Raw genomic sequence first — 5,437 nt, 5'->3', positions numbered from 1 at the left:
CACACACACACCCTTCAGCTCTAGATCAGAACAGACTTCTTTTACACACACACACACACACACACACACACACACACACACACACACACACCCTCAGGACCTTCAGCTCTAGATCAGAACAGACTTCTTTCCCTCTTACTTCTTGGGCCAGAATGGCTTCTGCCCAACTTCTGGTTTTGCAGAATTCCACCAGGAAGCAGGAAGCAGGAAGCAGTTGAGTATAAACACCAAACTGTCACCCAGAGGCCGTGTCTCGACTATAAACACCAGTCACTACAATGAAGCTGTACCTCCCATTGCCAGCAGAGGGGGTATAGCTCAGGGGTAGAGCATTTGACTGCAGATCAAGAGGTCCCCGGTTCAAATCCGGGTGCCCCCTTGCTGGTTCACTTTTAAGCCATCCTGTCCAGTCTGTTAAATCCTCTGCAAACAGTTGTAGACCACACTTTAGAGTCTTAAGCATAAAGATGAAGCGCCTACAAATTTCCTATGCTCTCTGTAATTTCAAAGTGGTCTTAGACATTTGAGAATGAGACCCTTCATAGCACTACACTATAGCACTGTTGAAAGGTTGTTCATCAACCGCTTTGCTCGAGCGGGCACCAGTAATCTCTCCATTATGAGATTTGTTACTGTTTTTGGCATATCAAATACACCACGGGTAGCTTGTCATGCTCTGCTGCGTGCAGGCGGGATACTGTTGGTAGCTTGCTGGGCTCTCCGAGAGGGACAGGGGAATCGAATCTGGGTTGGCCGCATTCGAGGTAAAAGCCCTACCCACTGTGCTATCGCTCCAGTCCAAGACCCTTCATAGAGGGGGAGGAAAAAAAGGACAATTTCATAGAGGGGAAAAAAGAGGACAATTTCTATACTGAGATAACTTCCATTTCAGTCCTATTCCTTTATGTGTGTCACTGAGCTTTTCAGAGGCTACATGTCTTTCCCACCATTTCCTGTGAACATGAGAAAGAACACAGAATTTATCAAGTCAATACTACAGAAGGGAGTTTCCAGAATCAATATAGAACAAAGCCACTCTTATTATATATATATGTATATATATATATATATATATATATATATATATATATTGAGTCATACCTGGCAGTGTTCTGGGCTTAATTCTGGTTCTGTGCTCCAAAATCACTCCTGGCAGGGGTTGGGGGAACATACACAGTGCCAGGGATCAAATTCAGATCTGCTGCATGCAGGCAAGGCAAGCTACGCTCCGTACTAACTCTCCAACCCCTCTTATTATTTTTATTAGGAAACTCCTTGGGGACCTCTAGCCCCCAGGTTCCCGCCACTGAGCACTGCCAGGCGATATGGAGTAGAAACAGGGATGGCCTTAAAAACCATCTACTATATTGGGGCTGGAGAGATAGTACAGCTGATCCCTGGCATCCTTTATGGTCCCCTGAGCACTGCTAGGAATAATTTATGAGTTCATAGCCAGGAATAAATAACCCCTGAGCATCCCTAGGGGACCCAAAAACAAAACAAAACAAAAATAATCCAACTACTACAAAGAAGAAAAAGAAATGCCAACAAAACAAAACCAAGACATTTTGAGAAGACATAGCGATGTGTACGTAGATATAAACAATGTAATGCTTGCCATGCATATATGAGGCCCTGGATTTGGGACAGGGAAGGTATCATTCCTCAATCTTTTTAAAACTCCAGACCCCAAGGTGGCTGAGGAATAGGATAATATTTTAGTATTCTATTTATTAAATACAATGTTACTAAAATTACAGTTTGTGGCTTGCTCTTCAAGCCGGTGTTCTCCCTTGAACACTTACCTCTCTTGCTTATCTCTATGTTTCTTTTCTTGCTTCTTTCTGCTCTGGAGAAACCTCTTCTCTCTCTGTCTCTCTATCTGTCTGTCTGTCTGTCTGTCTCTCTCTCTCTCTCCGAGTTTGCGTCACACCAGACATGCTCAGGGGTTACTCCTTGCTCTGCACTCAGGAATCACTGCTGGCTATGTTCAGGGGACCGTATGGGATGCTGGGGATCAAACCCAGGTAGGCAGCGTGCAAGACAAATGCCCTACTTGCTATAATATCGTTTTGCCCCCCCACCTATTCTCTCCTGAACACACACTTTTTCCTTTCTCTCCCCTCACATCTTTCTAAATTAGTCTCAATAAAAATTTTCTTGCTTCACACACACGCATGCATGCACACACACATGCGCACATGCATGCGCGCACACACACACAATTCATTTGTAACCAATCACTAAGATGTAGGAGCCACAGATGAGGAGAGGAGGATTTGGGGTGATCTTCCAGGAAATTTCTTACTGACTGAAACTGTTTTGAGGACCACAGGCTGAAGAACAGGGTGTCCGCGCATATGCTTTGCAACCCAGTGGTTCGGGTTTAATTCCTGGCACCACACATCTCCCAAGAACCACCAGAACCAGGCCAGAAAAAACTCAGGGAGTGGCCCCCGAGTACACCATGTTATGATGCCCCACCCTCCAAAAAAGGGGAACTCTTGGGGTTCTCAGTAATTTAAGAATGTAAAGGTGAGGTTGGAGCGATAATACAGTGGATAGGGCATTTGCCTTGTCTGCAGCCTACCCAGGTTCAATCCTTGACATCTCGTATGGTCCCCTGAGCACTTTCGGGAGTAATTCTTGAGTCCAGAGCTAGGAGTAACACCCTGAGCATCACCAGGTGTGGCTCCCCGCCCCCAAAAAATATAGTTTGAGTGTAAATGTGGGCGTGTAGCTCAGCAATTTAACACTTGCCTTGCATATGTGGGGACCTGGGTTCAAGGCCCTGCATCAAGAACAACAAAGTCAAGGTGGGCCTGGGCACATGGCTCAGCGCTAAAGCGGCTGCCTTTATGTGCCTGGCATGTGGGAGACCTGGGCTTGTTCTGGCACTGCAGAAAGAAAAAAGAGCAGAAAACATTCCAGTGAGAATATCTGAGACGCACTACTCTGAGTAAAAAGGTGTCTGGGGAAGAGAATGCTGGGGTTCCGAGATAGCACACGGGAGACAGAACATTAAGCAGAGTTTGGAAGAATATGAGGTGGGTGCAGAGCTAGAAGGGATTAGGGCAACACCAGGTATGGCGCCTCCCCCGCTCCTAAGAAGAATAAGTACATTGTCAGGCCCAGGGCACTATACCCAGGCCAGTCACATACAAGGCAAACTGCCTATCCACTGTACTATAACTCTGGCTTCTCATCCCTGAACTCAGAGCCAGAATTAAGTCCTGAGCACCACTGGGTGTGGCCCAGAAAACAAAACAAACATACCTATATGTCCCCCAAACACAAAAAGAGTAAATAATGACTTTATGCTGAGAACTTGCCCAAGTCATCTGAACTCATTTGATTATCATCTGTCTGAGATGACAATCTGTCTCAGTATGTTCAAAATTGAACTCCGGGTTCACATGAAGAGACCTGGCTTTGATCCCCTGCATCACACACACACACACACACACACACACACACACACACACACAGAGAGAGAGAGAGAGAGAGAGAGAGAGAGAGTGTACTGGCATTCTTCCCATCAAAATCTTTTCCTAGCATAGTTTTGTCATTTGTCAAGGCAATGCTGTTTTGCATGTGTGTGTGCTAAACATGTTTGTTTTTTCCTTCTCATGCTAGGGATCAATCCCAGGGAGTCATGCATGCAAAGTAAGCAAACTACCACTGAGCTAGTTACATCCCTCCCCCCTTTATTGGGGGGGGGGGAAGCACCTAGTGCTGCTCTGGGCTTACCCCTGGCTCTGAGCTCAGGGATCACTCCTGATGAGCTCAGGGAACCCCATAGGATGGGGATGGGGGTGGGTCAAACCTGGGTAAATAGTGTGCAAGGCAAATGCCCTGTACACTATTCTATATCTCCAGCCCCCATCCTGATCCTCTTGCCAATTCTCCTCATATTCAACTTTTTTTTTTTTTTTTTTTTTTTTTGCTTTTTGGATCACACCCAGCGATGCTCAGGGGTTACTCCTGGCTTTGCACTCAGGAATTATTCCTGGCGGTGCTTGGGGGACCATATGGGATGCCGGGGATCGAACCCGGGTCGGCCGCGTGCAAGGCAAACGCCGTACCCGCTGTGCTATCGCTCCGGCCCCTCAACTTTTTTTTTAAGTAAAACAGATTTTATTTGGAGGTTTTGAAGGGAAGGAGGAAGAGGAAGTGGGTGAGAGTGGAGAATAACATGCTCAAGAGAGACCCTGGTCTTCTCCAAGGGTGAAGAGAGTCCTTACACACATCCCAGCATTAGGGAGGAAAGCATGAAAGTACACATTTCAGGAGGGGAGATCGGGGCAACACATTTGTTTGGGCACCACAGGTGCTTGGCCACATGGGCACAAGCAGCACAAGGACTTGGGCAGCATCTGTGCCACATTCAACTCTTTGCTCTAAGGTCAACTTTATCTCCAGGTCCACACAGTATGGTGCTGGGGATGTGGCTCAGTAGGGCAGCACTTGCCTTAGTGTGTGAGGCCCTGGATCGTTCAATCCCCTTCATCGCTAAAAACAAACAATCTACAAATTGCAATCAGCCCTGCCTCCCACTTTTTCTTTCTTTCTTTTTCTTTTTTTTGTTTTTGGGTCACACCCGGCGATGCACAGGGGTTACTCTTGGCTCATGCACTCAGGAATCACTCCTGGCGGTGCTCGGGGGACCATATGGGATGCTGGGAATCGAACCCAGGTCGACCGCGTGCAAGGCAAACGCCCTACCCGCTGTACTATCACTCCAGACCCCCCACTTTTTCTTTTAATATTTGCTTGCATAGTACCGAACATCATCTAAGATACAATATAGTCATTATTCTACCTATTTTTTTAGTGCCTAACATCCATCTTTGCCACCATTTCGTCAGGTCCTAAGTAAGCCTCATAAGGGCACGACTGATGTCTTTGTTCTCCCATATAGTCTATTGTACGCCCAGGGCAGTGTCTGGCTCTTAAATAGTAATGCATCGACAGAAGGAACAGAGTGAAAAACGGGAGAGGCCGAATCTGTGTAGAGGTAGGAAGACGTGATCCGTAGCACTAACAAGGGGGCTTCTCGCTTTGATCACATTCCAATGGAACCACTTAGAGTTCGCTCTGCCTCGCCGCTCCCTACGCCTGCTCGGAGCCCCGGAAGGATGCGGTGTCTACAACATCTCTAGATTTCCAGCGCCCGGAGCAGTCCCCGGCACATGCCGAGTGCTCACCAAAGGGCGTTGAGTAAATCGACAAACCACCATCTTCCTGTGCCCAAGGCCTTTGACGCTCGTAAAGAGTCTCACTAGCCTCCGCAGAATTCAAAAGCCTCCATCACTCTGCAGTACCACCTCGGGTCCACGTCTTCGGTTTAATACGTCAGAAGGGAGCGCCGGGAGGGGGGGGGAAGGAGGGAGTCGGCAAGCCCTAGTCACGTGGCGCCAGGGGCGGGGCCTCAGCG

General features: G+C 47.6%; 1 non-coding gene across 1 annotated transcript; it reads left to right on the top strand.

Annotated features, from left to right (window-relative positions):
- The first annotated feature begins 307 nt into the window (after positions 1-307).
- On the top strand, positions 308-379 carry TRNAC-GCA (transfer RNA cysteine (anticodon GCA)). Its single transcript has one exon. It is a non-coding gene; the product is annotated as a tRNA-Cys (tRNA).
- Positions 380-5,437: the final 5,058 nt, after the last annotated feature.

This window comes from Sorex araneus, chromosome 3 (assembly GCF_027595985.1).
Source record: "Sorex araneus isolate mSorAra2 chromosome 3, mSorAra2.pri, whole genome shotgun sequence".
Classification (NCBI taxonomy): domain Eukaryota; kingdom Metazoa; phylum Chordata; class Mammalia; order Eulipotyphla; family Soricidae; genus Sorex; species Sorex araneus.
This window is presented reverse-complemented; position numbering and strand designations above follow the sequence as displayed.